This window comes from Pongo pygmaeus, chromosome 1, assembly GCF_028885625.2.
Source record: "Pongo pygmaeus isolate AG05252 chromosome 1, NHGRI_mPonPyg2-v2.0_pri, whole genome shotgun sequence".
NCBI lineage: Eukaryota > Metazoa > Chordata > Mammalia > Primates > Hominidae > Pongo > Pongo pygmaeus.
In genome coordinates, this window is record NC_072373.2 from 194,503,702 (window position 1) to 194,517,582 (window position 13,881).

General features: G+C 47.5%; 1 protein-coding gene across 2 annotated transcripts in view; it reads right to left on the bottom strand.

Annotated features, from left to right (window-relative positions):
• THRAP3 (thyroid hormone receptor associated protein 3) overlaps positions 1–715 on the bottom strand; it is a 77,740-nt gene extending 77,025 nt beyond the window's left edge. For both annotated transcript variants that reach the window (XM_054495792.2, XM_054495779.2), the window contains exon 1: positions 489–715. The gene's annotated coding sequence lies outside the window, so the exon portion shown is untranslated. The remainder of the gene's footprint in view (positions 1–488) is intronic.
• Positions 716–13,881: the final 13,166 nt, after the last annotated feature.

Genomic DNA, 13,881 nt, shown 5'->3' on the forward strand with positions numbered 1-13,881 from the left:
TATCCCTTTTTTGGCCACCAGGCTGGAACGAACGGAAGTGGTACTAACATTTACTGAGTGGCAGCCACATGCGCCCTAGGAGAAGACCGAACCAGGCCAATGGGGACTGGGTGGGGGGAAGGGCACTCAGGAGTTCCGGGAAAAGAAATCCAAATAACGGGGTTCATACGGCCAAAAGGGGAGGAGTAGGGAGTGGCCGCCCCCAGGCTGACTGCAAGATAAAGCGGCGTAGGAGCTGCTCTGGAGAGAAGGCTACCCAGAGCCTCGGGAGCTAGGCCGGGGCCAGGGGAAGCCCTAAAGGGCGGAGAAGGGGAGGAGCCGGAGGGAGCGGAGCCCGCTCAGAAGAGGCGAGGGTGTAAGCTGGAGGGAGCGACTCCACGCCAGGCCTTCCCCGAGCCCCTGACCCAGCAGCTGGGGAAAAAAGATAAGAGACGAAACCACCAGAGCCGGTTAAGCTGCCCTAACTTCCATTGGAGGCGCTCACTTACCTGGGCCTACCACAGCGATCGCAGCTGCAGCTCGCAACGGCACAACCAGCCCGAACCTCGCCCCCGCCCCACAGCGCGCCCAGCGTCTCCGCTCTCCGACGACGGCGACGGCGTAGACCCGCTGCCTTCTGGGAAATGTAGTCCTACGCCCTCCTCTCCTCGCCGACTTGGCTGCCATCAGAACTACGTTTCCCAAAAGACAAGGCAAGCGTTGGGCCCGCCGCTATGCGTCACGCGCTCGGTTGTCGGCGGTCACGTGGGTTGCTCGGGGCCGTCCCCTCCCCCCGCCTGGGTGGCCTGGAGATGGAGGAGGGCGGTGGACGGAAGGGGCGGGGGCGTTGCTGACGCCACTGCCCCCACCATTTTGGAACCGGCCTGGAGAGAGAGTCTGAGCCCCACCCACTCTGGGCCAGCTTGCCTTGTTGAAAAGCTTCCGAGTTGGGAGTCGAGTCTCCCGGTTTTTGGTCTCTGCTGTGCTCCCTTCCGCTTTGTGACCTTGAGCAAATTCATCCCTCCTCTCTAAACCTGTTTTCTCCCCTATGAAATGAGACTTGTAATTTCTACCCCACAGCGTTGTTGCAAGGCTCCGACAAAGTAAGGCACAGGAAAGCCTCAAGCACCCTGAAAGCGCGACGCAAATGGAGGGGTTAGTTTGGTTTCGTTTTTTTAATTTTAGTTGTGTGACCTCATTCGGAGACCCAGAAGCCGCCTCTCCCCAGCTTCTGTAACTATGATTTCAGAACTATGTAACTATATCTTCTGTAACTATGATTTTCTGACTGTCGTCCTGGGAAGTTTGTTAAAATGGGTGTTACCTGGGTATTGAACCAAAAGTTTACCGGGGAGTGTATCCCTGCAGTCTACATTTTAAACCGACCTCTCGGGTGATTCTTACCCACCTACAAGTTTGAGAATCCCTGCGTTTATCAGTTTTGCACAGGCTGCTTTCCTCCGGAATTTCTGCTCCAGTGCCTCTGAACATTTAAGACTCATCTCATATGTCACCTGTGATACTTTCAAAGTTGGCTAGCTCCTCCCTATGCCTGTGTTCCCGCAGTAAGTTTGCATCTTACTCTGTAAGTATCGGGGCCTTCCCCGACAAGACTGTGAGCTCTTTGAGAGCCGAGATCAGTTTTGATGGATTTCTGCACCTCCAGAGAAAAGTAGACACAATACACATCAATTAATAAAGAAATCTAATGCTCTTCCTAAGAGAAAACCTGCAAGGCTCAACTCAAGTAGCAGACCACGCCACATCAGCCCTTGCCCTTAGTTGGCTTCGGCAGCATTCCTTCCACACGGCTTACTCTTTCTTCCTTCTCTGATCACTTCCTGTGGTCCACGTACTGTGTAGTGCTTCTTAAAACGTTCTAATTTAATTGATTTTATTTTTATTTATTTATTTTTATTTTTATTTTTTTTTAGATTCTCCCTATGGCGCCCAGGCTGGAGCGCAGTGGTGCGATCTCGGCTCACTGCAACATCTGCTTCCCAGGTTCAAGCGATTCTCCTGCCTAAGCTCTCCTGAGTAGCTGATTTTACGGGCATATGCCACCACCCGGCTAATTTTTGTACTTTTTGTGGAGACGGGGTTTCGCCATGTTGGCCAAGCTGGTATCAGACTCCTGACCTCAAGTGATCCACCTGCCTCGGCCTCCCAAAGTGCTGGGTTTAAAGGCGTGAGCCACGGGGCTGAGCCAATGTAATTTTAAATTCAAATATTTCTGGGTGTCTACTGTATACCATGCCCAGTGTAAAATACTGAGAACACGGTAGTAAACTAGATGGATACCAAAATACATAATTTTGGCTCCCCTTTTAAGAAATACAGGCGTAGGCCGGGGGCGGTGGCTCACGCCGGTAATCTCAACACTTTGGGAGGACCGAGGCGGGCAGCTCACCTGAGGTCAGGAGTTCGTGATCAGCCCAGCCAACATGGCGAAACCCTGTCTCTACTAAAAATACCACAAATTAGCCGGGCGTGGTGGCGGGCACCTGTAATCCCAGCTACTCAGGAGGCTGAGACAGGAGAATCGCTTGAACCCAGGAGGTGGAGGTTGCAGTGAGCCGAGATCACGCCACTGCACTCCAGCCTGGGCGACAGAGCAAGACTCCATCTCAAAAAAAAAAAAAAAGAAAGAAAGAAAAAAGAAATACAGGCATATCTCAAACATTGCAGGTTCAGTTCCAGAACACCACAATAAAGCAAAGATTGCAGTAAAGTTAGTCTAAGTTTCCCAATGCATATTAAAGTTATATAGTATCTTTACATTATACTGTAGTCTATCGTGTGCACTAGTGTTATGACGTAAAATATATATACTTTAATAAAGAATATTACTTAAAAATGCTGTCACCCTGGCGTGGTGGCTCACACCTGTAATCCCAACACTGGGATGCCAAGGCGGGTGGATAACCTGAGGTCAGAAGTTCGAGACCAAGGCAGGACGCAGTGGCTCACGCCTGTAATCCCAGCACTTTGAGACGACGAGGCGGGTGAATCACCTGAGGTCAGGAGTTCGAGACTAGCCTGGCCAACATGATGAAACCCTGGTCTCTACTAAAAATACAAAAAATTAGCCGGGCATGCTGGCGGGCGCCTGTAATCCCAGCTATTTAGGAGGCTGAGGCAGGAGAATCGCTTGAACCCAGGAGGCGGAGGTTGCAGTGAGCCGAGATCGCGCCACTGCACTCCAGCCTGAGCAACAAGAGCAAAATTCTGTCTCAAAAATAAAAAATAAAAAATAAGTTCGAGACCAGCCTGACCAACATGGTGAAACTCCATCGCTACTAAAAATACAAAAGAATTGGACGTGTTGGCACATGCCTGTAATCCCAGCTACTCGGGATGTTGAGGCACGAGAATCGCTTGAACCCAAGAGGCGGAGGTTGTAGTGAGCTGAGATCGCGCCATTGTACTCCAGCCTGGGCAACAAGAGCAAAACTCTGTCTCAAAAAAAAATGCTGTCATCTGAGCCTTCAGCAAGTGGTCATCTTTTTGCTGGTGGAGGGTCTTGCTTTTATGCTGATGGCTGTTGACTGACCAGGGTGGTAGTTGCTGAAGGTTGGGGTGGATGTGGCAGTTTCTGATAATAAGACGGCAATGAAGTTTGCCACATCCATTTACTCTTCCTTTCTTTTTTTTTTTTCCTTTTCATCCACTAAGAAAATGAAAAGTTGACTCTTTCTTTCATGAAAGATTTCTCTGTAGCATGCAGTGCTCTTTGATAGCATTTTAACAGCAGAACTTCTTTCAAAATTGGACTCACTCGTCTCACATACTGCTGGTGTCTTATCAACCAACTTTATATAATATTCTAAATCCTGTGTTGTCACTTCAACAATGTTCACAGCTGTTTTTTTTTTTTTTTTTGAAATAGGGTCTCATTCTGTCACCCAGATTGCAGTGCAGTGGCCCACAGTATGAGCACACTGCAACTGCCATCTCCCAGGCTCAAATGATCCTCTCGCCTCAGCCTCCCAAGTAGCTGGGACTACCAGTGCATACCACCATGCTGAGCTAAAATTTTAAAAATTATTTTGTAGAGACGAGGTCTCACTATATATATATATATATATATATATTTTTTTTTTTTTTGGAGACAGTCTCGCTCTGTTGCCTGGGCTGGAGTGCCGTACCGCAATCTACGCTCACTGCAATCTCCACGCCCCCGGGTTCAAGAGATTCTCCTGTCTCAGTCTCCCGAGTAGCTGAGGTTACAGGCGCCTGCCACCATACCCGGCTAATTTTTTGTGTTTTTAGTAGAGACAGGGTTTTGCCATGTTAGTCAGGCTCGTCCCGAACTCCTCACCTCAGGTGATCCACCTGCCTCAGCCTCCCAAAGTGCTGGGGTTACAGGCGTGAGCCATTGCGCCCAGTTGAGGTCTCACTATATTGCCCATTCTGGTCTCAAACTCCTGGGCTCAAGTGATCTTCCTGCACTGGGTTTCTAAAGTGCTGGGTTCATTTATTCATTTTTGTCATTCATTTACAGATATGAGCCATTGCACCCAGCCTTCACAACATTTTCAACAAGAGTTGATTGTATCGTAAACCATTTTTTGACCAGGCTGATCTTGAACTCCTGACCTCAAGTAATCAGTCCACCTCAGCCTCCCAAAGTGCTGGGATTACGGGTGTGAGCCACCACACCTGGCCACAAAATGTATTTCTTAAATAAGACTTGAAAGTCAAAATTACTCTTTTATACATGGGCTATAGAACAGACGTCATGTTAGGAGGCATAAAAACAACATTAGGGCCGGCCACAGTGGCTCACACCTGTAATCCCAACATTTTGGGAGGCCAAGGTGGGCAGATCACTTGAGGTCAGGACTTTGACACCAGCCTGGCCAACACAATGAAACCCCATCTCTACAAAAATACAAAAAATAGCTGGGCGTGGTGGTGTGCACCTGTAATCCCAGCTGCTCAGGAGGCTGAGGCAGGAGAATCGCTTCAACCAGGGAGACAGAGGCTGCAGTGAGCTGAGATCGCACCACTGCACTCCAGCCTGGGCAACAGAGCAAGACTCCGTCTCAAAAAAATAATAATAGGCTGGGCATGGTGGCTCACACCTGTAATCCCAGCGCTTTGAGAGGCCGAGGCGGGTGGATCACCTGAGGTCAGGAGTTCAAGGCGGCCTGGCCAACATGGCGAAACCCCGTCTCTATAAAAATACAAAAATTAGCCAGGCATGATGGTGGCAGGTGCCTGCATTCCCAGCTACTCGGGAGGCTGAGGCAGGAGAATCACTTGAACCCGGGAGGCAGAGGTTGCAGTGGGTCAAGATCGTGCCACCGCACTCCAGCCTGGGCGAGAGAGCAAGACTCCATCTCAAAAAAATAAATAATAAATAAATAAATAATATTAATAAAAATACAGAAATTAGTCAGGCGTAGTGGCAGGCACCTATAATCCCAGCCACTCAGGAGGAGGCTGAGGCAGGAGAATCGCTTGAACCTAGGAGGCAGACGTTGCAGTGAGCCAGGACTGTGGCACTGCACTCCAGCCTGGGTGACAGAGTGAGATTCCTCTCCAAAAAAAAAAAAACCAACAACAAAAACCATTAATCTCCTTGTACATCTCCATCAGAGCTTTTGAGTGACCAATTGTATTGTCAAGGAGCAGTAATATTTTCAAAGGACTCTTTTTTTCTGAGCAGTAGATCTAAACAGTGAGCTTAAAATATTCAGTAAACTGGCCAGGCACAAGTGGCTCATGCCTGTAATCTCAGCACTTTGGGAGGCCGAGGTGGGTGGATCATTTGAGTGCAGAAGTTCGAGACCAATCTGGCCAACGTGGTGAAACCCTGCCTCTACTAAAAATACAAAAATTAGCTGGCTGTGGTGGCAGGCGCCTGTAATCCCAGCTACTCAGGAGTCTGAGGCAGGAGAATTGCTTGAATCTGGGAGGCAGATGTTGCAGTGGGCAGAGATCTACGTGAGCTACTGCACTCCAGCCTGGGCGACAGAGCCAGAATCTGTCTTAAAAAAAAAAAAAAAAAATTAGGAGACCATGCTGTTAAAAAATGTGCTGTCAGCCGGGCATGGTGGCTCACACCTGTGATTCCAGCACTTTGGGAGGCCGAGGCGGGCAGATCACCTGAGGTCAGGAGCTTGAGACCAGCCTGGACAACATGGCGAAATCCCGTCTTTACTAAAAATACAAAAAATTAGCCAGGCGTGGTGGCAGGAACCTGTAATCCCAGCTACTCAGGAGGCTGAGGCAGGAGAATCACTTAAACCCAGGAGGTGGAGGTTGCAGTAAGCCAAGGTCACGCCATTGCACTCCAGCCTGAGTGACAGAGTGGGACTCCGTCCCAAAAAAGAAAAAAGTTCTGTCATCCAGGCTTTGTTGTTGTATTTGTAGAGCATAGGCAGATTAGACTTAGCATAATTCTTAAGGGCCTTAGGATTTTCAGAATGGTAAATGAGCATTGGCTTCAACTTAAAATCACCAGCTGCATTAGCCTGCAAAAAGAGAATCGGTCTGTCTTTTGAAGCCTTGAAGCCAGGCATTGACTTCTGCTCTCTAGCTATGAAAGTCCTAGATGCCATCTGCTTCCAATGGAAGGCTATTTCATCTACATTGACAGTCTGTCAGGGGCCCGGCACGGAGGCTCATGCCTGTAATCCCAGCACTTTGGGAGGCCGAGGCAGGCAGATCACCAAAGGTCAGGAGTTCGAGACCAACCTCGCCAATGTGGTGAAACCCCGTCTCTACTTAAAAAAAAAAAAAAAAAGTTAGCTGGGCATGGTGGCGGGCGACTGTAATCCCAGCCTCTCGAGAGGCTGAGGCAGGAGAATCACTTGAACCCAGGAGGCAGAGGTTACAGTGAGCCGAGATTGCTCCACTGCACTCCAGCCTAGGCAACAGAGTGAGATCCCATCTAAAAAAAAAAAAAAAAAAAGAAAAAGAAAATTTGTTGTTTAGTTTAGCCACCTTCATCAATTATTTTAGCGAGATCTCCTGCAAAATTTGATTCAGTTTCTACATCAGCACTTGCTGTTTCACCTAGTACTTTTATGTAATGGAGATGGCATCTTTCCTTAAACCTCACAAACCAACCTCTGGTAGCTTGAAACTTTTTTTCTGCAGCTGCCTCAATTCTTTCAATCTTCACAGAATTGACAAGAGTTGGAGCCTTGCTCTAGATTAGGCTTTTGTTTAGGGGAATGCTGCGACTGATCTGATCTTCTTTCTAGGTCACTAAAACTTTCTCCATATCAGCAATAAGGCTGTTTTGCCTTCTTATCATTCACTTATTCCCTGGAGTTGCACTGTTTTTTTTTTGTTTTTTTTTTTTTTGAGATGGAGCCTTGCTCTGTTGCCCAGGCTAGAGTGCAGTGGCGTGATCTCAGCTCACTGCCACCTCCACCTCGTGGGTTCAAGCAAGTATTCTGCTTCAGCCTCCCAAGTAGCTGGGATTACAGGCGCCCGCCACTGCGCTTGGCTAGTTTTAGCATTTTTAGTAGAGACAGGGTTTCACCATCTTGGCCAGGCTGGTCTCGAACTCCTGACCTCGTGATCCACCCACCCCTGCCTCCCAAAATGCTGGGATTACAGGTGTGAGCCACCACGCCCGGCCTGGAGTTGCACTTTTAACTTCCTTTTTTTTTTTTTTTTGAAATAGAGTCTGGCTCTGTCGCCCAGGCTGGAGTGCAGTGGCACAATCTCGGCTCACTGTAAGCTCCGCCTCCTGGGTTCATGCCATTCTCCTGCCTCAGCCTCCAGAGTAGCTGGGACTACAGGCGCCCGCCACCACGCCTGGCTATTTTTTTTTTTTTATTTTTTAGTAGAGACAGGGTTTCACCATGTTAGCCAGGATGGTCTCGATCTCCTGACCTTGTGATCCACCCACCTCGGCCTCCCAAAGTGCTGGGATTACAGGCGTGAGCCACCGCGCCTGGCTATTTTTTTTTTTTTTTTTTTTGAGACAGAGTCTGACTGTGTTGCCCAGGCTGGAGTGCAGTGACGCGATCTCTGCTCACTGCAGGCTCTGCCTCCTGATTTCAAGCGATTCTCCTGCCTCAGCCTCCCGAGTAGCTGGGACTACAGGCGACTGCCACCACGCCTGGCTAATTTTTGTATTTTTTTTTTTTTTTAGCAGAGACAGGGTTTCACCATGTTGGCCAGGCTGGTCTTGAACTCCTGACCTCAAGTGATCCACCCACTTCGGCCTCCCAAAGTGCTGGGATTACAGGCGTGAGCCACAGTGCCTGGCCTAATTTCCTTCAAGAACTTTTTCTTTGCATTCACAACTTGGCTAATTGACACAACAGGCCTAGCTTTCTGCCTGTCTAGGCTTTTGACATCCCTTCCTCATTAAGCTTAATCATTTCTAGCTTTTGATTTAAAGTGAGAGACATGAACACTTAGAGGCCATTGTAGGGTTTTGTAGGGTTATTAATTGGCCTAATGTCAATATTGTTGTGTCTCAGGGAACAGGGAGACTGGAGGAGAAGGAGAGAAACAGGGAATGGCCAGTTGGTGGAGCAGTCAGTACACACACAACACTTACTAAGTTCACCATTTATATGGGTGCAGTATGTGGCACTGCCAAACAATTAAATAGTAACACCACTGATGTTAATTGATAGGAATATCACTGATCACCATAACAGATATAATAATAATGAAAAAGTTTGAAATATTGCAAGAATTACCAAAATGTGACAGGGACACAAAGTGAGCACATGCCTTTGGAAAAATGGTGCCAACAGACTTGCTTGACACAGGGTTGCCACAAACTCGCAGTTTATTAAAAAAAAAAAAAATGCCATATCTACAAAGCACAATAAAACAAGATCTATCTTGGATCTCTTCTAACCTCTCTACCAACCTCTGCCCCTTCCCTGGCCCAGAAACTTACCCCAAGGTTCCAGTCTCTGCCCTCTCCTCTCCTCATTCAGCCTCTCTCCCTGAGTGACCTCTATCCCTGAGTGATCTGACATACTCAGGTAGCTTTACATCTCTTTTAAGCATCTTATTCCCTTATCTACATCTTAGAGTCAACTCACTTAGTTCCAGATATATAGGAGCCACCATACCCTGATTTCCCACTGGTATCTCAAATTCACCCTGCCAGAAACCGAACTCTTCTTCCCTCCAGTACAGCATTACCTAGTTAAGTGTGTAGTTAATTGTTTGTATGTCTGCATTCTCCATGAGGCTTTGAGTTCCTCTCAAATCAGAGAAAACAGTATCACTTCATTCATTTGGTGGGCACATACCATGGGTCAGGCCCTGTACTACAATGCTCAGGAAAAAAAAGAGTAAACAAAACAGAGATGTGGTCCCTTCCCTCACAGAGCTTACCTCCAACTGGGGAGATAGCATTAGGAAGTCTATCACATGCATGATTAATTACTAATGGATGAGTGCAATGCAGGAAGAGTATATGGTATATGGTATGATAGCACAGAACAGAGGTCAGCAAACTACAACCTATGGGCCAATTCTGGCTCATCTCCTGTTTTCATATGGCCAGAAACTAGGATTATTTTTACATTTTTATTTACTTATTTGTTTTTGAGACAGAGTCTGGCTCTGTCCCGCAGACTGGGGTGCAGTGGCATGATCACAGCTCACTGCAGCCTCCTGGGCTCAAGCAATCCTCCTACCTTAGCCCCCAAAGTAGCTGGGACCACAGGCATGCATGACCATGCTCAGCTTTTTTTTTTTTTTTTTTTTTTTTTGGCCAGGTTGGTCTTGAACTCCTGACCTTGTAATCCGCCCGCCTCGGCCTCCCAAAGTACTAGGATTATAGGATTATAGGTGTGAGCCACCACACCCAGCTTTTTTTTTTTTTTTTGAGACGGAGTCTCACTCTTTCACCCAGGCTGGAGTGCAGTGGCGCGATCTCCACTCACTGCAACCTCCGTGTCCCAGTTCAAGCGATTCTCCTGCCTCTGCCTCCTGAGTAGCTGGGATTACACGCCACCAAACACAGCTAATTTTTGTATTTTTAGTACAGACGGGGTTTCACCATGTTGGCCAGGCTGGTCTTGAACTCTTGACCTCAGGTGATCCACCCACCTCAGCCTTTCAAAATGTTGGGATTACAGGCGTGAGCTACCGTGCCCAGCTGTTTTTTTCTTTTTAATTTTTTGTAGAGACACGGTCTCACTGTATTGCCCAGGCTGGTCTCAAACTCCTGGGCTAAAGCAATCCTCCTGCTTAAGCCTTCCAAAGTGCTAGGATTTCAGATGTGAGCCACTGTGCCCAGCCTATTTTTACATTTTTTAATGGTTGGGGAAAAAAAAGAAAATTTTATTGGCCGGGCGCAGTGGCTTATGCCTGTAATCCCAGCACTTTGGGAGGCTGAGGCGGGCGGGTCACCTGAGGTCGGGAGTTTGAGACCAGTCTAACCAAAATGGAGAAACCCCATCTCTACTAAAAATACAAAATTAGCGGGGCGTGGTGGCACACACCTGTAATCCCAGCTACTCGGGAGGCTGAGACAGGAGAATCGCTTGAACCAGGGAGGTGGAGTTTCCGTTGAGCCGAGATCGTGCCATTGCACTCCAGCCTGGTCAACAAGAGCAAAACTCCGTCTCAAAAAAAAAAAAGAAAATTTTCTTTTTGTGACATGCAAAAAGTATATGAAATTCAAAGTTCAGCATCCATAAATGCATTCATGTTATTGCCTATGGCTGCTCTGACTGCAGAGTAGAGTGGTTGCAGCAGAGACTCTGTGGTCTGCAAAGCCTACAACATGTACAATTTATCCCTTAAGAAAAGGCTTGCTGACTTGGTATAGAATCTGGAGGTCCTGTTCTAGGCTAGAAGTTTAGGAGATGCTTCCTTAAGGGAATGACCCATAAACGATATAGTTAGCCAGGCCAAGAATTGGGGAAGAGCAATCCAGACAGAAGGAACAACACAGGGAAAAGCGCTGTGGCCTGAAGGAACGTGGCACATCCTAAATGTTGTTAGGCCTGCCGTTGACTCTGGAGTGTAATAGGAGAAGAAGCTTAATAAGGTCGGTGAGGTCCTAAGGAGCCGGATCCCACTGGGTCTGACAGTCCACATTGAGGAGATTGGATTTTATTCTGAGACCAATGGGAAACCATTGAAAGGTTTTGTTTTGTTTTTTTTGAGACAGAGTCTCACTCTGTCACCCGGGCTGGAGTGCAGTGGCACAATCTCGGCTCACTGCAAGCCCCACCTCCCGGGTTCATGCCATTCTCCTGCTTCAGCCTCCCAAGTAGCTGGGACTACAGGCGCCCGTGACCACGCTCGGCTAATTTTTTTTTGTATTCTTAGTAGAGACTGGGTTTCACCGTGTTGGCCAGGATGGTCTCCATCTCCTGACCTCGTGATCCGCCCACCTCGGCCTCCCAAAGTGCTGGGATTACAGGCGTGAGCCACCGCGCCCAGGCCATTGAAAGGTTTATAAGCAGGGGAGGGACGTGATTCTCATTTCCTTTTTTATTTTTATTTTACTTTATTTTATTTTATTTTTTTGAGACGGAGTTTTGCTTTGTTGCCCAGGCTGGAGTGCAATGGCGTGATCTCGGCTCACTGCAATCTCCACCTCCTGGGTTCAAGCGATTCTCCTGCCTCAGTCTCCCGAGTAGCTGGGGTTACAGGCATGTACCACCATGCTCGGCTAATTTTTTTGTATTTTTAGTAGGATGGAGTTCACCATGTTGGTCAGTCTGGTCTTGAACTCTTGACCTCAGGTGATCCACCCACCTCGGCCTCCCAAAGTGCTGGGATTACAGGCATAAGCTAATGAGCCTGGCCCACATTTCCTTTTTTAAAGGATTACTATGGTACAGTGTGAGAACGGATTAGAGCAAACCAGAGTGAAAGTGGGGAGACCAGTGAGGAAGTTATATCACAGTATTCCAGATGAGACGGGACAATGGCATGGTCTAGCGTATTCTCAGTGGGGATGAAGAAAAGTGGGAAGATTCAAAAGAGAGAGGACATTTAGGAGATCATAGCTACTGGCTTGGTGATTGGCTGGCTGAGAAAGGGCAGAAGGAGTCAAGGTTGATCCCCAGGTTTCTGGCTTGAGCAGCTAGGTACTACCTCCCTAGCCCATGCTGCTTATACAGGTCTCACCACACCCATCACAATGTGTTGAAATCACCCATCTGTGCCACCTACAGAGAGCCAACTCCTGAAAGGCAACAACCGGTTTGTTCTTTGTCTTCCTAGAACCCAGCAGTTGGCTAAGCACAGAATTGACAGCAGTAGGTGTTTATGTATGGACTTTCCTTAGTTTTTTCCTGTTTCTGTTAGGAGTTGTTTCTTTCTTTCTTTCTTTCTCTTTCTTTCTTTCTTTCTTTTCTTTCTTTCCTTTCTTTCCTTAGTTTTTTCCTGTTTCTGTTAGGAGTTGTTTCTTTCTTTCTCTTTCTTTCTTTCTTTCTTTTCTTTCTTTCCTTTCTTTCCTTAGTTTTTTCCTGTTTCTGTTAGGAGTTGTTTCTTTCTTTCTTTCTCTTTCTTTCTTTCTTTCTTTTCTTTCTTTCCTTTCTTTCCTTAGTTTTTTCCTGTTTCTGTTAGGAGTTGTTTCTTTCTTTCTTTCTCTTTCTTTTCTTTCTTTGTTTCTTTCTTTCTTTCCTTCCTTTCCTTCTTTCCTTCTTTCTTTTTCTTTCTTTCTTTTCTTTCACAGAGTTTGGCTCTTGTTGCCCAGGCTGGAGTGCAATGGGGCAATCTTGGCTCACTGCAACTTCCGCCTTCTGGGTTCAAGTGATTCTCCTGCCTCAGCCTCCTGAGCAGCTGGGATTACAGGCGCACGCCACCATGCCCAGCTAATTTTTTGTATTTTTAGTAGAGACGGGGTTTCACTATGTTGGCCAGGCTGGTCTTGAACTCCTGACCTCAGGTGATCCACCTGCCTCGGCCTCCCAAATTGCTGGGATTACAGACGTGAGCCACAGTGCCCGGCCAGGAGTTCTTCTGTCTTTCTGATCGCCCAGCTTCAAAATCTCAGAGGAATCTTGGCTTCCTCCTTCTATCTTATCTGCCATATTGCATCAGTCACAACATCCACTGTATTCTGCCCCCAGAACATCTACTGAATCTTCTACCATCCTGTTTTAGGCCTTTACGTGTCTCAAAGAACAGAACATGTCTTAGAACAGCGCCTAGGCCAAAGTAAGGAATATGAAGTGTTGGCTGTGATAAGATCTCCCAGGCCTCCTTGTTTTCTGCCTCTCCATCCAAGTAGAGAGGTATCCTACAAAAGGTAGTCAGAGGGTTGTTCCTCAAGTACAACTCTGATCCTATCAACCCCTGTCTCCAGTGCCCTCAGGATCAAACCCTAAACCCTCAGTGTAGTCTACAAGGCCCTGCGTGGTATAACCTCTGATGATCTCACCAGCTTCAACATCACCTTCCAAGGCCCTCCATTGCCATCAGAATGAAGGACAAGCTCTAAACCTCTAGTATCTCCATGTCGTACCAGCCTTGGCTTCTTCATAACAATGTTCCAGTCATGTGTTCTTGTCTTGACCATACTCTGGATTTCCTGCTTCCTCATGCCTGCTCATGCCCTTCCTCCCCAGCAGCCCCACCTATCAAAGGCCTATCTCATCAGTTCAGAATCTGCTTCTTTTAGGAGTACCCCAACACCAACTGCATTTGTCAGACTCTGCCTTGCATTGTTGTAATTTCTGCACATGGCATCCCTCTGCTGACCTAGGAGCAGAGTGGCATCTGTTGCTCTGCCTGTTCAGCACCTTCCACTCCTCTTCCTCCGGTAGCAGCACTCTGATAATCCATTGTAAAGTTATCCCTGCTGGGTGTGGTGGCTCACACTTGTAATCCCAGCACTTTGAGAGGCCAAGGTTGGCAGATCACTTGAGGCCAGGAATTCGAGACCAGTGTGGCCAACATGGTGAACCCCATCTCTACTAAAAATACAAAAATTAGCCG